Below are 24,443 nucleotides of genomic sequence, written 5' to 3'. Positions count from 1 at the left end.
CCTTGGAGGAGAAGGAGAGTGTTCAGACCAAGGGTAACCTACCAGGGGCTACATGACCTGGAGATAGTAGAGCATTACAGGGTGGACAGGGACATCTTACAGCAAATAGTGGAGCTGTGCCTGCCACGCCTGAGAACCAGAAACAACAGAGGGGAACCCAGCCCAGTGGACACGAAGGTATGTGTAAGCCTGTGAATACTGGCCACAGGTACCTTTCAAAGGCCAACTGGAGATATAATGGGTATCTCACAGGCATCAGCATCCAGGATACTACACCAGTTCCTGGATGCCATGTTACCACATGCCAATGAGCAGATATACTTCCCCCGAACTCAGGAGGAGTTGGCCAGCAATATGCGCCCCTTCCACCGTGTGGCACATTACCCGGATGTACTGGGTGCGATAGACTGCACGCACATACAAATCAAGTCACCACCCGGTGAGCATGGTAGGTGCTACATAAACTGCAAGGGATTCCACTCCATCAACTGCCAGGTCGTGTGCAATGCCCAGGGCATTATCATGGATGTGTGTGCTGGCAGCCCTGGAAGCTACCATGACTCCCATATCTGGCATGCCTCACAGCTGTATCAGGTATTTGTCAGGGGGGACATCCCACATGGCCATCTTATGGGGGATGTTGGCTATACACTGGAGCCGTGGATGATGACTCCCATCAGAAATGCACAGACACCCATGCAAGAACGCCATAATGAGGCACACGCACAAACTAGAATCATCATAGAGTGTGTGTTCGGGATGCTGAAATCACGGTTCCGGTGCTTGGATACATCTGGTGGAGCCTTGCAGTACTCTCCAGGCACGTGAGCCCACATCGTCATAGTATGTGCCCTGCTGCATAATATGATCCTGCGGAAGCAGCTGCAACAGGGACAAAATGGTGAAGGCCCTCATAGCCCACCGCAGTTGCCAAGGCCATTACAGGCACAGAGGGATTCAGACCATGAACACACTGTGCCAGCCCCAGTAGGCAGACGTAAGCATGCCCAATATGCCTACACCTTGGTAAAGAGGGAACGTATAGCACATACTCTGACAGTGTAGGCCCCTACGGACTGACACCTCTCCACCTGCACCCACAGTGAAATGGATGGAACACAAACATGACCACCTGTAAATTGTAATGTATAGGTGGCCCAATGTGTGACTCCTACATAGGCAGCCCTCAAACATTGTAAACACAACAGCTAGTGGAACACGGAATGCCAACACCTGAACAGTACATGAGCCTTACAGCATATGGTGGTGCTGTGTGCCTGTCACGTTCCCCGCCAGATATATATATATATATATATATATATATATATATATATATATATATATATATATATATATATATATATATATATGTACACATATGCATATATATAATACAGATAGAAAGGGCAATAGAGTGATATATGTTGATATAGATGGATTCAGCGATATCTGCAAATATAATAGATAGTTCAACGACATTCATAACACCTTGGAGGTACAAATAAATAGGATACCACCAACTATAGAATGTGTAATATACCGACATGCGTAACCACGAGGCTGAAAGACTGATAGAACACAGTACCGGAACAGTACAGCCGCGAGTAATAGTATGATGATATGAAGGGACATTTAGTCACTGCTGCCAGTGTTGCAGTCCACGTAGGTACTGTGTTCAACTGTGTTTGTGAGTGCTGTAGTCTGTGTAAGTGTGCGTTGAGGGTGCCATGTGCGTCTCCGTGTGACTGTAATGTGTGTGTGTGTGTCCGCAACATGTGTTTGTTAGTGCCAAGTCAGAGGCAGGTCAGTACGGTAGGTGTGGGTATAGCTAGCTATAGGCATACGGTTACTACCTGTCCCACAGTAGGAGGGACAGCCCCACCCTGGGCAGGTGTGTCCTGACATAAAACAATACAAAGGGCAAATGTCTGAGATGGTAGGACATTAATATGTCCCATATATAATGTAATAGTCGTATTTAATACTTATGCCTGTATGTAAGAAACGTAAATGTTACATGCAATATAAGTAGCCAAAGTCCCACAACAATAGGTATGTATTGAGGATAAAAGTATGTGCTAACCTGTGTACTGACCGTGGCTACGTGTTGGCCTGTAAACACAGCTGTGTGTCCCGCAAGTGTCTAACAATGACCATATGAAAAGGTGGCAGCCCATGGCAAACAGGCTCTTTTACCAACACAACCGCAATGACTGCAAATATCTGGGGCAGAAATACAAGGGATAGCTGTCACTTACACATATCCCTTGATATATCACTGCAATTCCGGAGGTATACAAGTAGCAAGCTCACCTGCAGATGATATAGAAACCAATTAACAATGGCCCAACGTACAATCCCGTAACATAAGTCTACTAACTGTTAGCTCTCTAATTAGGGACGGAGCCCACACACATATATACGGATTATGTAGAAATGCAAGGCCCACAAACCTGTATATGCTACGTACACCCACCGACATCCCCCACACTAGAAACTAAAACAATACAGACTGTAATAGCAGCACAAACATCCAGTCAGTCAATTACATCTGCAGAACCCTCAACATACCATGTGAGAGACAAAATTAAAGGCGTCATGCAAAATTGCAGGCGCTGTATAATGGAACAAACAGCCATGTTACAGGTTTTGTTTGCAATACTCCATTATCAGATGTTGGGATGACAGGTACACCCACATGTTGAACCAAATACTCTACCTGTCACACACAATCCATGGGGGAGATGAATCCAAAGTATACTTGTCTCCATGCATAGCAGTTGCAATTACACATAACAAAACACAATACAGACCGTCTCCCCGAAGGTAGGGCAAATAGGCAACGCCCAAGTGGAGAATTCAATTATACCCCACTGTTGCCGCGTAATTGGCGAATGGAGTAGCTGCACAGCTGATATACAAGTAATTAGTCACTCAGGAACACCAATTGGCGGGATGAATCCACATGTTACAGGTATCGATGTATATAAGGATGACTTGCCAGACATTCAAACCGTATGCTCATACTGAATACCAGTTGAAACACTGTGAGAGAGATAGAAACAAAATGCCATAACGATAACAAGGTATGTAGAATGCCCGATATGTAAGGTTATGTATAGCATGATGTGTATTAATTAGTTTTACTGTATGTATAGCCTGGTTTGCATTAATTAAACGTGTCCACAATGCATAAAGTGGGGAAAGGTATTTATGTAGTGATGTCTTGCTGAGCATACTAACGCTTGTAGAAACTGTGCGTCCAGCAGTGGGACACAAGGTACACAGCACAGACACCACAAGGGATGCTACATGAGGGCGTTAAACAGAACAATTCCATACAACCCACCGTCAGTGGTAGGGTATGTCCAACAAGGACGTGCCATAGCAGGGGATAGTATATGTTGATATACTGTCACAGCATGCATGTGTATGGGCATATAACGTTAATGACATATCTAAGGTGGTCCCGCTGTGCAAGTATGCTTTGCATTATGGGATACTATGTGAAATATGTGTAATGTATAGTATTATAGGTAGATATGACAGATATTCTACACAGCATAACAGGCATATCATGCATACCACAGGTATCGTCTATTGGCATGTACAATAACAGGATACATATGGCTTGTAGACATGGGACATTGTAATAGCATGATAGCTAATCTAAATGGAAGGGCTACCAAGTACCCATGCACAAAGGACATGTAATAGCTTCACAGGTGCATAGTGGGGTACTATGCAGTCTGGCAAGTCCATGTGTAAGCACAACTACAGTGTTCACACTAGTGGCACCTCTCTAGGGTAGTGTCCTGTGAACAGCAGAGCCATGTGTCACCTGCACCTCTGCACAGTACAGCCACTGCAGTGATCTCAGGCCTACATGTGTCTCCCAACCACCAAGGGAGGTATCACATGAACAGTGCTACTGAGTGTCCCTGCGTGATGTATATAGGACTTATGTTCCAAAGCATGGTGAGTGTCCAGTTTGGGAATGCAACCCTCAAGCACATCCCACTCATTGTGGCGTTTGTGCACATATCCATGAGAATGTTGCTCACAGTGGCTTCTGCTTATGTTGCGTATGAGGAATATATCCATTAATAATGTTGTGGACATGGGCCCTGTCTGATCAGCACAGGTCACCCCCTGAGTATGTAGTATGCAAATGTGTACAGATGTGGTGTCCATAGTGCAGCTGCATACTTAAACTGTCGGAGCTCAGTAAACGTCATGGCGTGTTAATGTTGTGGTATGCAAAGCTGTAGCTGTTGTGTAAGGTACACCCTAAATGGGGTGGTGTACCCTTGAATGTGTGTAGATGTCTTGATTTCAGAGGTACAATGGGTGCCTATGTACCAGCTACACACCCAGTACAGATAGGTGTGGCCACGTAGAAGGATATCCATGCCACAGTGGCAATACGTTAACTGCAGGATTGGGTGCGACATATGTGTGTACTGCAAACATGTACAATGTGATATGTATGTAGGGGACTACCACCCATGTGATAGTCAGTAGGTGAATGGTGTAATGCAAAGGTGATGTTCATGCACCTTGTGTCATGCAGCTTGATGCCATGATAGTCATATCATGTATCTGTCACAGCGACACCCGTATGGATGGAGTCAGTATCAGCTGGTGGAGCAATCATGGTGCTTTGTATGCAGGGGTTTGAAAGCTAGGCAGGGAAAGTCCTCTGTGCTAGCTTGTACCGCAGGGAAGCATATACTGAACATGAGAGGCCCTATGACTGAGGACTGTGGTATGCCAAATGTACCTGACATGTAGTAGGTACTATGGTATGCTGGCCTCACTGTGTGTGTCCTGTCCATGAGCCACATTGCATAACATCCTGAGACATAGGGTATGATGTGCAGGTGGATGTGTATGTTGTCAATACCAGAATGGAGAATGGTGCTGAAAGACAAGGAGAGGACAATGTAGGATGTGTGGACTCCCGTACCATCAGCAACTGCCCTGGTAACTGTAAGAAAGGAGTCCACCATGTGTAGGGGCCATGCTCTGGCCCTAACAAGCCCAAACCGGGTGGCAGCATAGGACGGGAGCCCAACAATGTCTCTGTGAATGACGTCCTTGATGATGTGCCCCATAGCCATGCAGAACAGTCCAGTCAGGTGTGTAGGACTATAGTCCCACTCGTGCATTGTGGTGCCACCTGTGTGTAGTGTGATAAATGCTGCTGTGTGCCATTCAGGGGCTACAATGTCTGAAACAAGGCTATTACTGAATATGGTGGCCTAGTGGGGAGACATGTCATTCAGAGGTTGGTGGACATCACAGCCTGAGACGTTGGAAGGTGACATGGGGCCAGTGCCCCAGGACATATAGAGTGCAGGTCAGTACTGTGTAGGTGTGACCACAGGGACACCACAATGTTCCTGTATGGATTGTGGCCCTGTAGTGAGTGAGAGGGTGTAATGTTAGCATTGAATCCATCCTCCAGCATGTTGCCAACATCACCTGGGTCTGTAATGTTCCTGAGTGACTGTTGTATGTGACAGCAGATGTGGGTGTTGCCATCGACTACTGATATACCACCATAATGCCTGGTGGTACACCCCGGAATGTGTCACAGTCATGTTTACGTAGCTAGTCTTGGAGTATGTGATGAGGGACCCTGTGGCCCTACCACAGCTGACCAGTGAGCCACCCCACCCATGGGAATGTACACCACTGTGCAACAGCCTACACCTGTTGTTGTACATCATATGTCCATGGAACATGACCACCAGAGTGGCGTCTGTTATCTGGTGTGTACCATCATGGCTCTGTGTGGAATAGCATGATCCATGTAGTTGTGTACATGCTAATGAAGTGCACTGGGTATGTCTCAGCATTTGTATGTGCATTGTCCATCTGCACGGGTGTCATGATGTTAACAACCGCTGTCAGCAGACGTCTGTAGTAGGTGTTGTAGTACTCATGTACTGTGTATGCTGTGATGGGTGTGGTGCCTGGATGTGTCTAACAAGGTTGATTAGCATATGTTCGGAATCCAACAATGAGGGGATAACCCCAGGTGTGTAACACCAGTCACATGGTGGTAGTGTTCATGTCAAGGTTAATGTAGGTCTTGGAGGTGGTGTGTATGGGTTGATCCAGCAGAGCGGAGGTTATGACTCATGGATGTGTCGGTACATGAGTGGCTATCCCAGTTAAGTGTGGGGTAGTGTCAGTCACACATCAGTAGTAGCTGTCTGAGGCCCACTGTCCAATATACCAACAAATAAGGTATGTTAACCGTGGGGTATGATGTTGACTCTCTAGCTTGTTACAATGTGTATAGCAGTTCCGGACACAGTTAGTTGCACGTGGAGTACCTCTGATGCATTGTGCTAAGTAACTAGCCAGGATGTGTGCACAACATAGTGGGATATGGGAACCCCTCAGCTGTGGGTGTGCCGGTCCAGGTATGTGCCTGAAAGGTATGGTCCGTCTATAACCTGTCATTGCAGGTATGCTCTGCAGAGCCTAGAGGCAGGTCCCAGTCACTGCAGAGATGTTTGAGTGGTGCATTATAAGGTGTGCCTTACCTGCGTGCATCACAGAGGAAGATGCAAGCATTGTGTCACATGACCCCATGTCATGCTTGCCAGTTCCTGTTCTGCCGGTGACAGTTACTGGAAACTGTGCAAGACAGGCAGTATAGAAGCAGCAAGAGCCTTACATGTGAGCTGTACTCCCAGGGCTGACAGGTAAAAGTTATCTGTGCCACAGCATTGTGTTTGACCAGGTCAGTCAAAGCGGATAGATACCAGATGCCTGTGGAATGACAATAGAAACATAGGCAACTGTTGAAGTGACACAGTCGGTCATTGTACAGTGGTATTGTGTCCAGACGAATGCAAAATGCTCCCCAGGGCTTAGCCCACACCCTCAGGGCTATAAGACTGGTGAGCTATTGCATGTCCCTGCACACATAGTCTGTGAAGTGGCATCACAGGACAGTCACACTAACATGGAGAATGACAGTCACATCGTACCTGGTGAGGTGTGGCATGGGTGCATAGGTTATGTTGCAGAAGCAGTTACCCGACAGCAAGATGTAAGCAACTATCGCCTTGTGTAGCCTGCTGTGTGGAACTGCAGTGTGACTCCCTACAGAGTCACCTATGACTGGTGTGTTGTGAATGTTATAACTCCCTCTTGGCTGTATGTGATGGGCACACATGAGTCTGTGGGCTATAAGTTGGTGATGTTGTCTGCCATGATGGGGGCTACCTCTGGTGCCTACACTGAGTATGGAGACGTACTGCACAAGTTGTCCTCGTAGGTGTGGCCAGTGGTGTAGATCATGTCAGACTATGTGATGGGTGGGGTGTGTTGCAAATGTTACACATCCCCAAATGACTGTCAGGTGCAGTCAGGGTTGGTGACAGCATTACCCCCAGCCATAGCTGTCAACCTCCTGTCCCCAAAATGAGGAACATTAGCCCTCATAATGTGTGACAAATGGGCAAAACGTGGAACACTTACAACTGGCTTACTAAAAGCTTCAACTAGAAAGGGCATATGATGGCTAAAATAGGCTGGATTTACATATAAAAAAGATATTCTAATGAATTAATATGATTCCCATCTATTTAGCCATGGCTAGCAGGTAAACAAATTCCAACAATGAATGTGTGACAGACCCTTTCAATGTGGAACCTTGAGGAACATGCACCTTTGAAGACCCCAAATGAGGTACTTTCCTCGTAATGAGGTACACTTGAGAGCTATGCCCCCAGCACGGCTGCAAAAGTGCATCCCCCACAAGCTGTAGTGTCGTATGTTGGGAGATGAGCATTGAATGTGTACATGAGACAATTGCTCTATTGCCACATGTACGACATATCCCTCATATAGGCAGGCAGTAGCACTGGTATGTGACAGTTGGACATGCCTGTATATACAACCATGTCCCACAGGATACGTGCGTTACGTGTGTACAACAGCTGTTGTACCATAAGCAAGCTGGGAAGTGTAGGACAGCCAGTGTACCTGTGGGAAATGGTGTGGAATGGGTGCTATAGTAATCAGTAGCTCATGACATGCTCACAAGTTCTGAACAAGTGCCTAGCATGACCATACAATACAGATAGGCTGTTGGATAATATCAACCCACAAGTGGTGATGACAGTCATTTTGGGTGGCACTGCACTATGACCCTGCTGAGTATGGTGTGCATGTCCATGAACCATTATCACTGTAGATGTTAGCAGTACATATGTACAAGACAGCACGGATGTTTGATTACAAATACCTTTGTATGTCACAGGAGTGTTCCACCAGTGGCCTGTTGACAGACTCACAACTACAAAAGGTGCAGGAGTGACATGTGCACATCACACCAGTGCCAGCTACAGTAGAACAGGGTTAATGTGTTGTACCCCACCCTCATTGTAGCCCATACCACACAGACAAATGTTAGGCATCTGTGTATGTAGGGCTGTGAATGGCCATGACCTATCAGTATAGCTGTGTCAGTGTTGTGAACAACATACAGAATGGGCTGTGTGGGTGAGGTGTGTGACATATGTGCACAGTCTGATGGATGATGCCAGCATTGTCACCGCTAGGTGAACATCCCTGTACCCATAAACTACTACCTAGGCTGTGGTCAACATTATGGACACTGTGTAAGGTATGGTGCTGTGCAGTGCACCCCCTGACTTGGTGACATCTCTAGGCCCCTTAGGTAGTCATATGAGGTACCCATGTCATGTCAGGGTGCCATCCATGAGCACGGAGATCACTGGACAGGCATATACAGCACTGTGGTGACCAATATTGGATCACATACCACCTTTAAGGGGTAATGGCTATGCATGGATGTGCGATACCAGCCTTCACAATCCTCACCCCCACTATGCATCATGCTGTCTACCTTGCAGAAAGACATTCGCTACACCATGATGATGGACATATTACATGTCCATATCCTGATCTATAAGACATATGTCATGGACAGCCACCGTCCTAATACTAGGATCGCCACAGGCTGGACAGATACCTGTGACATATATGTGACATACTCCCACCATACCATGCAACCCTGTCCATCAAAGCTGCACATGTCATCCCAGTCATACATGGTGTGATGGCCGCATGGTAGATGTACTATCAACTGACTGGATCAGTAATGTAGCACTGATGCACCTTGCAGTGGCATAATGGCTGTCTGTTACAGCTTGGAAACCGTGCCCGCACATGCTATGCTTGATAACCATCCCTGCGAATGTCGTCTGACTAGCCATTGCCCCATGTCTATCACATGTGCAATACAGGCGATCCGTGGCAGGATGTTGAACAGTTGCACAGTGCTGTGTAGATGTATATGGCAAAACACATGCATGTGCAGGTGTCCATGCATATGTGTGCATTGTCACTGCTCAAGTCCATTACGGCTGTGTCTGTGTTGATATGTGACATATACACAGCATCCAGGTCAACAGCATTACCGTGGACACATCCAGGCATGTGCAGATAGGTAAGAACACAAGTGCAGGCAAATAGACATGCCCACAGCAAGACAGCATTTACATGGAGTATGAACACTGTAATGAGGTGACACACATATATGGTGATGATATCCAATGCATAATGGGTGTGACATGTGTGTGACACAAACACGTCAGTCGTGTCAGTGTCATGATGCTTTGCAAAGATAACTGTGCAGATGTAGTAGATGTCATAGAAATGTATGTGCAGCAGTATCTCTGTACATCTCTGAAACTGTGACCTGTCACCATCATTATGTCTTACGGATAATACCCCGTACACGCCTCCCAGCATACAGCCGCCAGGAGGATGATGTCCTCATCCCACAGCTCCATGACAACTATGACTTGTTGTTCAGCCATGTGCCACAGCATGCCCAGCAGCGGGATGACCTGTGGCAGGATCTACGCAGGAAGGTGAACGATGTGGGTGGCCATAATCGCACCTACCAGCAGGTGCGCAGACACTGCACGGACTTGATACGACATGCAAAACAGCATGCCACTGCAATCGCCAGGGATCAAGGTGGAACAGGTGGTGGGCCACCAACCCAGCCCCCACTCCCACACACCGAGGAGCTACTGGCCAGTTTGGGGACACCCAGGGAACAGCATCCACAAACACTAGCTGCCATCGTGGAGGTGGGTGTCTCCCAACCAATGAGCCTAGAGTTGCCTGGTAAGTCAGTACTGCACATATGGCTGTTATATCCCATTTAGTTGCATTTGTCACTGTACATTATGTAAAGTAACAACATATGCAAGGTATGTGGACACACATGCTGCATACTACAGTATGCTACCCTGTGTATGCACACATGTGCATACTAAATGCTATTATACAGGCGAATGTGTTAACATGCACAGTGCACCCTGTGGCTGTCATACAGTCATGGATAATGTTCATACTGCTGTGTCACCCCTATACAGGTACCTCTGGCATGCCGCACAGACATGAGTCCGTTGCAGGTAAGACTGTCATCAGTATCAGGCATGTTAAAGCATAGATCTATTTGCCATGTGGCCAGTTAACACTTGCACACTTGATGTTCATTCCAGTCATGATATACAGGTCACAGCACCCATCATTTACACAGGCCACCCATATGCAATATATACAAATGAAATGATACACCAACTTGAAACCACAGTATATGTCATTGCTACATGTGTGGTCAGTTGTGCATACAATGGTGGAGGTGTTCTACAATGGAGGCATATGTAGTATGCATTGGAACAACATGTGTGGTAGGCAAACAGTACCACACAGTGAGCTGTGATATGGGCAGCCCACAGTTGTCACCATAGTGTTGTATGCCCCTGCATTGGGTGAACACATTGTGATGTGCCATCTGACATGTCCCAGACATGTAGTGTTCTGGCTGCAATATTGTCACACTATCCCATGACCCATACCCCACATACCAAACATACAACCCGTTGTCTGCATAGCCCTGTGGATGGTGACATATCTGACATCTATGGGTGTATGTCATATGGGACAACACAGACATGTGAGATAGATGGCTATCACACACATTTGGCCAACACATGTGCACACATGGCCATGGGGGATGGCCAGAGACACGTAGCCACACAGTAGATGTGATGTATATACACCCTGTTGCACGTTGTCCACACATGGTCCACTTATAGCCTTAGTTGACTGATTATACAGTTGATGTGGTACACTGGACATCCTAACAGCCTGTGCACAGCTAGTGGAGGTGTCACTGAAGTCTACCATATAAGATCGGTTGAACATCACGACTGTTTCATAGCATGACAGTAGTCACCTGTACAGCTTCCACAGATATTGACACCACATCAGGCCACAGATACTGTACATTTCCCTTGCTGCTGTAGGACATCACTGTTAGCTGTGCACCTTGTGTGTGTGTGTGTGTGGTACATCAATGTCAGGTGGTAAATGGTGAATTGACATGTCCGCTATGTGTGGACATGGTTGCCAGGCAGCTAAGACCCTGTAGTTGTTGTGCAGGGGTGTCAGCTGTAGGTCCTCCAGTGATCTGTCACTTGACACAGCATGTTTTGGTGTGTATACACCTCAGCATCATGGGTCACAATCCACAGTTATGTCATGGGTATGCATGCAGTTATGGCTATGCAATGTGTACATATTATGCATTGTACAGCAATACAGATGCCTCAAGATGCCATGCAATGGCACAGTGTCTGTACTTCACACTGTATAGCAATGTAGATGGCTCACACTACCCTTCCATGCTCATGCACATTTGCTAAACATGCATTCTATCTGTATGGCATACAGACAACACCGCAATGTGATGCCCATTACGATGCTGTACATGTGTCAGGACAGCATTTTGTCAGACATGTATGCATGTTAATGCACACATCAGCAGAGTACATGTCAAGGTCACATCAGCCATGTGTACTGTTATCCTGTTCTGGTCCACATGGTGTATCGCGGGGATGCATGCGTATTACCATGATTGTGTGAACTGCATGGCTACTGATATGACACCTGCTTGCTGTAGTGTGCACCCCAGGGAGGTATGCTTACTAACACTATTAATGTCTAAGCTGCATGCCCTCTGCTGTACCACAGGCATGCTGCATGCCATCTGTCAAATCACATGCATGGTGTGTCTGTGTGTGTGTGTGTGTGTGTGTGTGTGTGTGTGTGTGTGTGTGTGTGTGTGTGTGTGTGTGTGTGTGTGCCTATTGTAATTTAGAGTCTTTGTTTGCATGCACAGGTGATGTAGGTGCGTTACCCTCCTGCGGTCCATCTGATGTTAGTGTTCCCACAGATACTAGCAGTGCTGAGCATATGCATGAGGTACAGGCAGGGTTGTGTGGTGGCTACAGAAGGTGTGTCTACACACCATGGTGTCAGTGTAATGACTGCAGATGTGCCACACAGGCATGTTGCCAGTGCTGCTCGTAAGAGGACTCCTGGCAGACATGCACCTGCAGGACAGAGCGCAGCAGCTGGTATCACCAGACGCATGTTCCAGACTGTAATGGTGGCACAGGCACATGCTGAATGGCAGACCAGAAAGGGGCAGAGGCTGCAGAGGGCTGCTATCTGTACCCTAAATGACAACATCCAGGCTTTGGCAAATTCTCAACAGCAGATTGCTGATGTTCTGGACTGGCGATTGGGTGACATGGTTGGAATCCTTGACCATGGCATGGCAATCCGCAAGTGTGAGCTGTCTGTGCTGGAACATCTGGTAGGAGTGAGGTGTAGGCCACGTGAACATAGGCCAGCCACACCACCTAGTGCAGGTCAATGCAAGCATGCCACCTCACATGCCCACTCCCATAGTGCCAGTAGCAGTAGCAGTAGCAGTGCAGCTGGTGCTGCGCTGTCCACACCAGGACACAGCAGGCCACGTGGACGTGGCCCTGGACATTCCCAGTGGGGACACGGTTCCAGTGGACATGTGTAATCGGACAGTAGCCAATCTGTACCTCTGCCTGGTAGTGTCCGTGCAACCCCTGGCAGGCACAGGTCACGTGGCCATGGCTGGACACAGTGAGCTGTACAACCTGGTCTGTACAAACTGGAGCTGTCAATAATAGCCCATGTAGGCCTCACAAAAGGCAGAACTGTGAGCACACATACACGCACACAGCAAAGACATCTGTAGGGCACAACAAAAACCACATGCATACTGAACAGACATGTCCAATCATATCACTGGCCCTTACCCACAAACATGATGTCATCCATTGTTGCAGCCTATGCCCCTGGCAAACATTATCACCCTGTGCATATGATGAAGCCTGTGCCGCATCCCTGTCATCCACACCATCGGTGCAGGGACATGCTCAAATGGTTTGATGCACAGGGTGAGCAGAATAGTGAAAAGTGCATTCTACATTAGTTGTGCAAGAATAGTGAGAGAAGTGTATATTACAATAGTTGTGTGAGAATAGTGAGAGAAGTGTATATTACATTAGTTGTGTACTGTTGACATGCACCAGACATACCATGTAGTACAGGTTTAGCATGCATTGTTATATGTTCACAGTATGTGTCATAGTAACAACAGTAACAGCATGTTGGTAATGATGCCCTGGTTTCCTCCTTATGGTCTACTTGCATGTGCCTACAGGTAGCACTGTTTGCAGTCTCCCATGTGTAACTGTGGAGTACTCACAGGGACATATGGCAATATTAGCATGCTATACGTAGCCTCAGCCTGACTGTCGGAAAGTCTAACATACCACAGATGTCCACACATATACTGATCCAGAAGCATGTGGGCAGTTTAATAGGCTACAGTGGCTACAGATGTGACATCCATACCAGGTCACATCACAGGTATGTTGACATGGTGCAGGGGTTGTACACAGCGGTCTGGCCAATGATAATGTTAGAGGCCACTTGATAGCATGAGGCCTCACTGTGTAGCAGTAATACCCTGTCACATTACAGGAACATGCTCACACTAATGGGGTCAACAGCACTATAACGCACACCCCATAGTGTTGAGGTGAGGACCCTTGCCTATGTGGTCATCACCCTCACAGTACTGTGCACCCACACAATGCGACACAGAGAAAGAACATGTATAGCCAGTGCAGCTGAGACCGATGGCATCAACAGGGTAGTGGACTGCATGACCATGAGGGGTTAGGGATCCTGTGTGTTCTGTATAGTAACATACACCCTCACTCCATGCATCAGACAGCCATACATACCTACATACACACACACACACACGCACACACGCACACACACACACACACACACACACACACACACACACACACACTGTGGAGACCACAAATGTCATACACATTTGGATAGCTGATGTGTGTGATACACACACTACATCTGCCTACTTCATGCTTTCCACACTGCAGTATGTACAGATCTGTACAACAGTGTACAGGGGTGTGTGACAAGTGGGTTGTATTCCACACCATATGTGGCATATACGGTCACACAAGCAAACACACATGGCTGTACTGTGAATGATACACCTGCTATATGATGATACGTATGACAGAAATGCAGCAGTATTGGCCGCATTATGTGTACCAAAGCTACCTTCAGCAATTGTGCTGCTATATGCACATGGGAGGATGTAAGTGTTACAGGTGTCAAGTGACATACTGTCAGTAACACCTGACCGCTGTGCAGGTGTTATGTCTCCACCGTCAAGTAAGGGTAACATAGCGTACTGTTTGCACATGTCATGGTTGGATAGTGTGTGACACACCTGTGAGCTGTCCCTGGCAAACATCCATCTACACAGGTGCATCACCACTTTATGTACACACATACATCCATACCTGCTGTACATCCTACCGGACTGTCAGTATGTCACCATATACAGGTGTCAATGATGGGGTGGCATTGCAACTTCATGTTGTAGTTAGGCACAGATGAGTTACTTACATCAGCTACTGTACATGCATGGTAGCTGCATGCACACTGCAGATTGTACATGTGTGTTGATCCTACAAGCCTGTCATGTCGCCATGTTTGAATGTATTGCAATTGGTGGACATGTGTGTTGACATACATAACACATGGACTGTTGTATGATATGATGGGTGTCATGGGTAACTAGTACAGAGGGAATGTGTCCTTGGTCAACATTGCTACCTCATGTACTGTTAGCATTCAACAGCCATGGACCCACCTTCTATTTGCGTGCGTATGATTGCTGTAGCCACTTGTCTGCACAGAGGACAGCAAAAGCTATGCTATGTACATATGTGTTGTGTGTGTGGTCCATGCACATATCCACTGCAATTGTATGTATGACATAGCCAAACATGTGTGTTCGTTGGTGTACAGCGACAGTCATCTGTCACAGCTGTGTAAGTCCCAGGGCCCCTGGTATGTGTAGAGCTGACCTGGTTTTGTACAGTAGTATCATTGCAATGCATAACACATGATGGAACCCTGTTGGTACATGGGTAGTCTTCACAGTTGCTGAAGACCTATGTACAGTCCACTGGTCATGAGTCACACGGTGTTGTGTTAATGTATAGCTGTGTATTGCTGGTCCAATGACATGGTGATGTGTGACGGCTACATTGTAGATTGTGGTGTATACCTCTGTGATCTGCACCTGAGACATCTGTGATAGCTCCTGAGTGTGTACTGGTCAATACATGTGAGTGGTCTTCATGTACGTGGGGACAATAATACCATACTGTGCCCTTCAGTGTTTAGAATCTGTGTGCATGCAAGACAGCCCTTTGCAACTGCTAAGTGTGTGAGCATGCCCAGTATGCCGTTGTGTAGATGGACACACAGTACATTCCACACTGCGCCCTTACGTGATTAGACTCCATGTGCATGCAAGATGGCCCTGTGCAACTGCTAAGTGTGTGAGCATGCCCAGTACGCCGTTGTGTAAATGGACACACAGTACATTCCAAACTGCGCCCTTCTGTGATTAGAATCCGTGTGCATGCAAGACGGCCCTTTGCAACTGCTAAGTGTGTGAGCATGCCCAGTACGCCGTTGTGTAGATGGACATACAGTACATTCCAAACAGACGTGTGATACTAAGCATGTGGGCATGGCCATTGACATCCTGTATAGCCATGGTGGTCATCCAGGCAACAGATGTCCATTTTCAATGTCTTGATGGATGCCTACATTGAACACACTGGTTGCTGTCTCAAAGGGTGTACTGTCTGTGGTGCATCCCATATCTATTTAGTGTTGTAGTGCTCTGTAGATATTTAGTTGCCCCGATGACAGCATTGCCATGTGTGTTTGTCTACGTCTACCTTGGGACAGTAATATGCTTTCAGACTGCTCACTCTCTAAACATTCCCTATCAGCATCTTTGCCTTTGCGGATGATGTCACCCACCTAGAAGTATGCCTCTGGGAGTGTTGTGTTCAGTAATCTTGGTAGCGGGTTCTGTAAATGCGTAATGCTGTAGTGTCATAAGGTAGTTAGGTGTATTTTCAACTCCCAGCCCTGCCAAGTGTGTGTGTGTGTGTGTGTGTGTGTGTGTGTGTGTGTGTGTGTGTGTGTGTGTGTGTGTGTGTGTGTTTCCAGCTGCCTGGGGGCACAGTAATGCTTTTAGATGTCTCACAAAACATACATTCCCTATCGGCATCTTTGCCTTTGCGGATGATGTCACCCACCTAGAAGTATACCTCTGGGAGTGCTGTGTTCAGTAATCTCGGTAGCGCATTCTGTAAATGCATAATGCTGTAGTGTGATAAGGTAGTTAGGTGTATGTTGAACTCCCAGTCCTGCCAAGTGTGTGTGTGTGTGTGTTTCCAGCTGCCTGGGGACTCAGTAATGCTTTTAGATGCCTCACAACACATACATTCCCTATTGGCGTCTTTGCCTTTGCGGATGATGTCACCCACCTAGAAGTATACCTCTGGGAGTGCTGTGCTCAGTAATCTCGGTAGCGCATTCTGTAAATGCATAATGCTGTAGTGTGATAAGGTAGTTAGGTGTATGTTCAACTCCCAGTCCTGCCAAGTGTGTGTGTGTGTGTGTGTGTGTGTGTGTGTGTGTGTGTGTGTGTGTGTTTCCAGCTGCCTGGGGACAGAGTTATGCTTTTAGATGCCTCACAACACATACATTCCCTATCGGTGTCTTTGCCTTTGCGGATGATTTCACCCACCTAGAAGTATGCCTCTGGGAGTGCTGTGTTCAGTAATCTCGGTAGCACGTTCTGTAATTGCATAATGCTGTAGTGTGATAAGATAGTTAGGTGTATGTTCAACTCCCAGCCCTGCCAAGTGTGTGTGTGTGTGTGTGTGTGTGTGTGTGTGTGTGTGTGTGTGTGTGTATATATATATATATATATATATATATATATTTGTAATATGTATGTATGTGGATATTAGCACTATTGAATGTGCTGCATTATCTGTACATGATCACCTTGGATGTATCTGAATGTGTTTTGGCTCTGTGATAGTGCACATACTGTGAGCTGTAGTGATCCTGGGTTATAGTTGTGTAGTGACCAGTTATTTTGTTGCTGGGTATTACAAGGGACATTGAAAACAATGATAGTACAGCACCTTTAAATGGTCATGTGCACATCTCAGCAGCAGTCAGCAGTGGTTATTACTTTGGAGGATGAGTATGGCTCATATAACTATGTGTTAAATGACAATACTATGCAAATCAGGTTAACATTACTGACACCCGTTTATCCACAGGTTGTGATACAGATCCCAAGAATGTATGTGTATACATTGCCAGGTGCAGGACTGGAATATGGTTGAATGCATGGAGGGGTGTCCATGGCCAGGAATGGCGATCTGTACAGCCTGGCAGGTGCAGTCTGTGACTGTCCCACAACCTCCAGTATATGGCTGACACATGCTGAAACAGTGTACATGCAGAGACACACATAAAACAAACAGCTAGGGATAACACATACACACACACATTGCATCAACATTGGGCCATGCAAAACCTGTTGTTCCTCACACACACACAAATGCATACATGTTGACTGGATGGTTCAATGACAGACTCTGGAAAAGAAACTACATACCCTGTACATATGATGACACCTGTGCCACCTCTTGTAATGTGTAACATTGATGCAGGTACAGACTAACATGGTGCTGATGCACAGGGTGGCTTCATAGCACTGTAATAATATTACAATGTTGTTAACACAAAGTGTGATTTCCTTCTAGGTGTATGTAAGCAGGCATGATACATTACAGCTATGATCATCAATGTAGTATAGTGTACAGCACTGTTAATTCTGAAGATGTATTATCCATCCATGTGCCATTTGACTGACATGTGTAGTATTGGCAGCATGTGTTTCAGAGTGTGCAGTACGTGTGTGATGTGTGTAGTATAGATTTTCATGTATTTATATGTGAACATGGTAAAGGTGCACTGTCTGCATGTACATGTATAGTTGACACATTGGAATGGTGACATGCCCTGTATTACACACTGTTAACACTTCATAGTTTCTATTGGTGGCCAGTATGCATTATACTACACATATTGTTGTACTTGTCTACACATGTGTGATTGATATGGTTTTACACAGTGCTGTGGGTGATACTGTTACTATCTGTGATTGTTTTGCATTATGGTAGTAGACACGACCTCAACAGTCTGAATAACCAATTGTTATATGATATCTTCACAACTGACCCAGACATGTAGGACACACAGTAGCATGTGGATCCTACAAGTACTATATTATACCAGTACGCACTGGTATTGACCGCCACACATTGCTGGGACCATTACTGTTTGACATATAGCCATGTTAGTTACAAGCAAAGACAATAGGGATATTCCTGTCCACATCTGGGAATTCATACTGTGGCCTAGAATGCATTCTGCACATGACACAGTTATTCTACACAAGGGTATCATACAGACAGATACGTGTTATCCAACCCATGCTGTAAACCTATAAGGCTAAAAAGAGTCAGTTATCCACATTTACTACACATACTTTACCAACAGTAACACATAGGTATTACACCCCAATATGTATAATAGGTAACAATGTGTACATATAGATAAGTGCTATGTTATTTGTCAGTTGATATTTGCATTTACAATGGTATTTTGAAGTACATCACTGTATCACATAAGCAATGAGAGTTCTGCATGCATATCCTCCAAAATGGTTGTACAACTATGATGAATGTCCATTATTGACATACTTTGCTGTGTTTGAACTGTTCTGCAGTAATACACATACATGAACAGTCACTCGCACTATGTATATAAACTGTCATGTGTGTGTGTGTGTGTGACACAGATGACCTAGGCCACAGACAATTCTGGTACATGTAGTTGACAAGTGCTTTAATGCTCCACCAGATGTGTCCAGGCACCAGAACTGTGACTTGAGCAACACAAACACATGCTAGAGTAAAGTTTCTGTTTGTGCGTGTGCCTCATTATGGCATTCCTGTTCATGTGTGAGTGCATTTCTGATGTGTGTCAACAGCCACAGTTGAACTGCACATCCAGCATCCCCCACTAGGTGACCATAAGGGTTGTCCCCATTGCCAAATGTTTTGTACAGCTGCGTCAGATGCCACATATTGGAAGCATTGCAGCTTCCAGGGCATCCAGCACACACATTCATTATTATGGGCTGGCCATCGCACACAAACTGCCACTTCATGGAGGGGAAGCCCTTGTGGATGATGTAGGCCCTACCACACTCACTGGCTAGTGTTTTGATGCATATGTGCGTGCAATGTATTGCACACAGTACTTAGGGTATTCCACTATTGTGTGGAAATGACACATATTGCTGCCCAATACCTCACGGGAATTGGGGATATATACATCATCACTGACATGTGCTGACATGGCATTCATGAACTGGTGCAGTACCCTGGATGCTGATGTTTGTAAAATCCACATCATATCACCAGTTGATCTCTGGAAGGTACCTGTTGCTGGTATCCTTAGGGCAACACATACCTTGGTTTCCACTGGGATAGGTTTCCCTCTGTTGGTTTTGTGTGTGAGACATGGCCTGCACAGCTCCACAATCTTCTGCAGGAGGTCTCTGTCCACTCTATAGCGCTCTACTATCCCCAACTCATGTAGCCCCTGGTAGGTTACCCTGTGCCTGCACACTCTTCTCCGTCTACTCACTGTGTGATGCTGAGCAGCATTCACATTGGCACAACCCTCCACATGTTGCATATGTTGACGTATAATAGCAATGGCAGCCCCTAACATTATGTTGTCTCAGTTAAGCTTTTACAGTTTTCACTTCTCTTAGTATACTACAGTGTTGCAGTGTGTCTGAGAAAAACATGGTGGAATGCTGTTTGTAGAGTTGTACGTGCTGTGCTGTGTTGGCCTACTGTACTGGCTGTGTAATATACTTAGTCTGATTGTTTTCACCTGCTAGCTGTGGTAGTTCTCCTTGGTTAACGTACTGCTATTTGTTTACCTTCCTTTTTACTGTTTGTGTCCACAGTGAGCGGAGCCGCGCATAGGAGCACAGTGAAGTGCACATCCGCTTCCACGTGCGCATACAGGCTTATACATGCATACAAACACTTACACTGGCTTACACAACATTACACGGGCTTCAACAATCTTACAGTAGCTTACTCATTCTTCAACTCGTGCACACGGGCAGACACACATGCACACATGCTTACTCAGGCTTACAGGCTTGCTTGGGCACAAGCACACTTCAGCAGGTTTGCAAGAAACTTCAGTGATATCCATGGCGTACACAGTCAGTTTCCTGACTTTACCTAGGATAAATCATAACATGCCTCTTCCACTGAGTCACTGACAGCAAACATGTGACACACTACTCCAATAAGATTACAGTGTTTTATACATACACACACACACTCATGATGCCACCTATCTTCTATGCTGATAGTCCCCTTAACCTACTCTTACACTGTAGTGGCTTGGCCCATATGGCATGACAAATTGTGCTTCACTATCTTCAGCCTCAATTGCATAGGATTGCCTACTAAAGCTTGGTTGCATCTCTGATAGTGCACTTCCACACATAGCAACCACTACTCAGTAGCCATGTTGTCTTCAGCTTGCCATTCACCTGCATGACGAACTAACTTTTAACTGACATTACAATTTGTATGTATATTTTACATATTTGTCTTGTTTTGTATGCACAGCGTGTATTCGCGCCGCTGCACTACGCTTAAACACCGGAGATCGGGGGAGGACAACTAGAGTTTTATTAATTTACAATGGAAAAACATGCCACTGGCCTTATATTTGGCCATTGGCATGCTTCTTCAACTAAATCCATCCTTTATTTGCAGATGACATTGCTCCATTTAGCTACTTGCAGAACGTTACTCGGTTAACATCCGTGTACATTTCTGCACATAACTCTACTCTTGCACGGACAGCTTACTGTTTCATGTATCACATATTTTACATCATTTGCATAGCTTTCACCTACAAATGGGGTAATTTGCATATCCTAACATTGTCCGTGCAACGTTCGTTTTAGGGGCTGTGTTACACGCCCCTACAGGATATTGCTGAATAGCTCGGCAGACATCTTGCCTTGCACTACTCTTACTCTACTCATACACACCGACCAAGGCTTCGTGAATCCTGGCCTAAGCTTTGCTGTGTGCTAATATGTCTATTTGTGGAATAAGCATGGCTGTAGGTATGTTTTGACCTGCTACATATGTCATTTCTATAGAGCAGCTCCCACTTTCATAATTTGTAGAGGTGACAGCCCTATAGGAACTATATGTACAGCTGTGGCATTTGACAAGTCAACACATACCTGCGGTCAATACTAAACTGACTACTTCAGCGCTTTTCATACCTTCAGATTTGTCTTGTAGTAGTATAGTCGATAATACTATTTCCTATAACATGTATCTGTTTCTGATACAAGATATGTCATTTTATTACACCACTACACACAATCTATGAAGAAATCACAGGCCAGATGCCATTACATTCCTTTTGTAGGACACATCCGCCCAGAGTGTTGTGTTCCTCACAAAAGCCAACAGGTGCTAATCAAAACATATTCTGCTATCATCTACCTTATGTGTTCGCCAGTATTTGCGCTTTCCGTCAGTGGCAGAACTCACATGTGAGTGTGGGAGACTGAACGCTGTATCGGGGACACTGCATAGCACCCTGAGGGACACATTTATGTTGTTTCTATTAACCTTCCACATTGACTATCACAGGGCATAAGTATTCATCAAATTTATCGAGGTACATGCTTTTGACTTATACATGTTTTGTCATTTGTCATTACGTCTTTCTTCACACCTGTCCACCTAATCTCACTAGTTCTGTACATTTATTTAGGTCAGGGTTACCTTCATACCTCACAACTGTACACATTTTGGGTAAATGTCCCGAACTTAGACATAATTTTGTTCCTTTTTTAATAATATTGTGCCTTTCTGGTAATTTAGTGTCAAGTCATTAGGGACTGTGGGGTTAGACAATAATGACAGACATTAGTAGTTTATAATTAATAACCCTCAAAACATTCATACTAATGAATGATCCATTATTCTATCAACATTCTGACTTTGTAAGAGGAATATTTGAAATATTCTCTATTTGTACTTATTTTAAAATGCCTTTGTCCAGATGTCTTATTCTGATGGGTTGAGAGGTATGGTTACCATCTTAATCGTATGCATGTACATCCATGATAATTGCTTACATGACACTAATATAAGTCCCTACGTCTTCCCCCAATAATTTACACAATATCCAGTAGATGGGTTCTTCATTTTTGGAAGATATAGGGGTCTGCTTTACCCACATAGGAATATTAATCACTCCCATGGGGCGGACCTCATAAATCTGTGCCAACCAACACCTAGGCACCTAGGCCCATTATTGCATACCAATGATTCCCAGACCTGACACCCCTCCACAGTAGTCATAACACATATTTAATGTGAGCGATAATAAAGTATGAAGACACTTCTAAGCACTATCCACTCTCCGCCTATCAGGACATATGTCATACATTCTGTCAACCCATGTGTTATTACACTTGCACAAGCTACTGTTGCATGTACAGCTATATTGTAGCTGCAGATGACACTTCTTTGCAGCAATCATTACAGGACAGTGCGTGTATAGATTCACAATTTTTGGGGTCCTGCAAAGGACACCTAAATCCATGTTTAAAGAGTAGGACTTGCGGATCTGGCACACTGATACTTTCCGGGCAATGGTTTTGAGAGCAGCAGTGTATTTACCTTAATTGCATGTCTGTATGTCTATCCATACTAGCTATGATGTAACCTATTTATGTACATGTGTTATATCTATGAGGACATTTGTTTATATGTTTGTTAGGTATATATCAATTAATGCTGTATGTGTTTGTGTGTGTGTGTATATATATAGATATATATATATATATATATATATATATATATATATATATATATATATATATGTCTGTACATTCTTCATTTCATATATTTATTTAGTTTAAGTCTGTGGATATATATCTATACACAAATGTATATATCCATATATAGACATTACGTGTAGAAACCAGCATTCATTTGCTATGCTGTGAGCAGATTACACATGCACAGGCGCACTTGCATTTCCTTATTGTGGGTTATGCGCAGGTGCACATGCATCTCCTTATTGTGGGTTACATATATTTACTAAGTCTTTGTGCTTACATGGGCTTTATTACTTGTGACAGTACCAGTAAAATATCTGTAATCCGGTTAACGGACATATGCAAAACACACGTTCACCTTTACATATTTAAATGTCTGTACAGCACAGACGCATTCATTACACTTTAACATTATATGTGCTGTAGTCGTAGTGGAACCGGGACTGCATTCACATTGGCCGGATGCTGTAACCACTATACTTTTGGTGTTCTGACTCATTTATATGCATACCCATAGTACATAGCTACATTAACATATGCCTCACCACTTCACTTACGACACAGGCATCCATTCTCCTGCTGGGAAAAATGCGGTACTACATATTACACATTCCCTATTCCCTACTGCTCTGGACCAAAGCTGCATATTTAATCACTGCAGGGATATTCAGACCCCCGAGGCTTATAGTCCTGACACATACAATTCTTTAATTGTCAGGGTGTTCATGTGGTGATCTGGGTTTAGGCTTGTCCGCCTGGTGAATGGAACTGCCCTGACCGTGTTCAAATGTCAGACAGAGCACATGGACAGAGTTTGTCCATTTTAAACATTTTATCTGTGTTTACAGATACAGGTGTTTGGGCACCTGTCAGCAGCTTATAATGTTGGCAATGCATAATATGGGTGGGGGTGGTTACAATACATAATCCATGGTGAGTGGTGTTCCCATTCACATTATTTTACCTGTGTTTACAGACACAGGTGTTTGGGCACCTGTCAGCAGCTTATAATGTTGGCAATGCATAATATTCCCTATTTGTACTTATTTTAAAATGCCTTTGTCCAGAT

The 24,443-nt window shown here is 45.1% G+C and overlaps 1 protein-coding gene across 1 annotated transcript in view; it reads left to right on the top strand.

The window, feature by feature from the left end:
* The window catches only part of LOC122808375, a 268,669-nt gene that overhangs the window by 152,950 nt on the left and 91,276 nt on the right, over positions 1-24,443 (top strand). The gene's annotated exons all lie outside the window — the stretch shown is intronic.

The sequence above is a fragment of the Protopterus annectens genome, chromosome 8.part0, assembly GCF_019279795.1.
Source record: "Protopterus annectens isolate FY-2018-M chromosome 8.part0, PAN1.0, whole genome shotgun sequence".
NCBI classification, from domain to species: Eukaryota; Metazoa; Chordata; order Ceratodontiformes; family Protopteridae; genus Protopterus; species Protopterus annectens.
The sequence above is the reverse complement of the archived record's forward strand: the minus strand, read 5'-3'. Positions and strand labels throughout refer to the sequence as shown.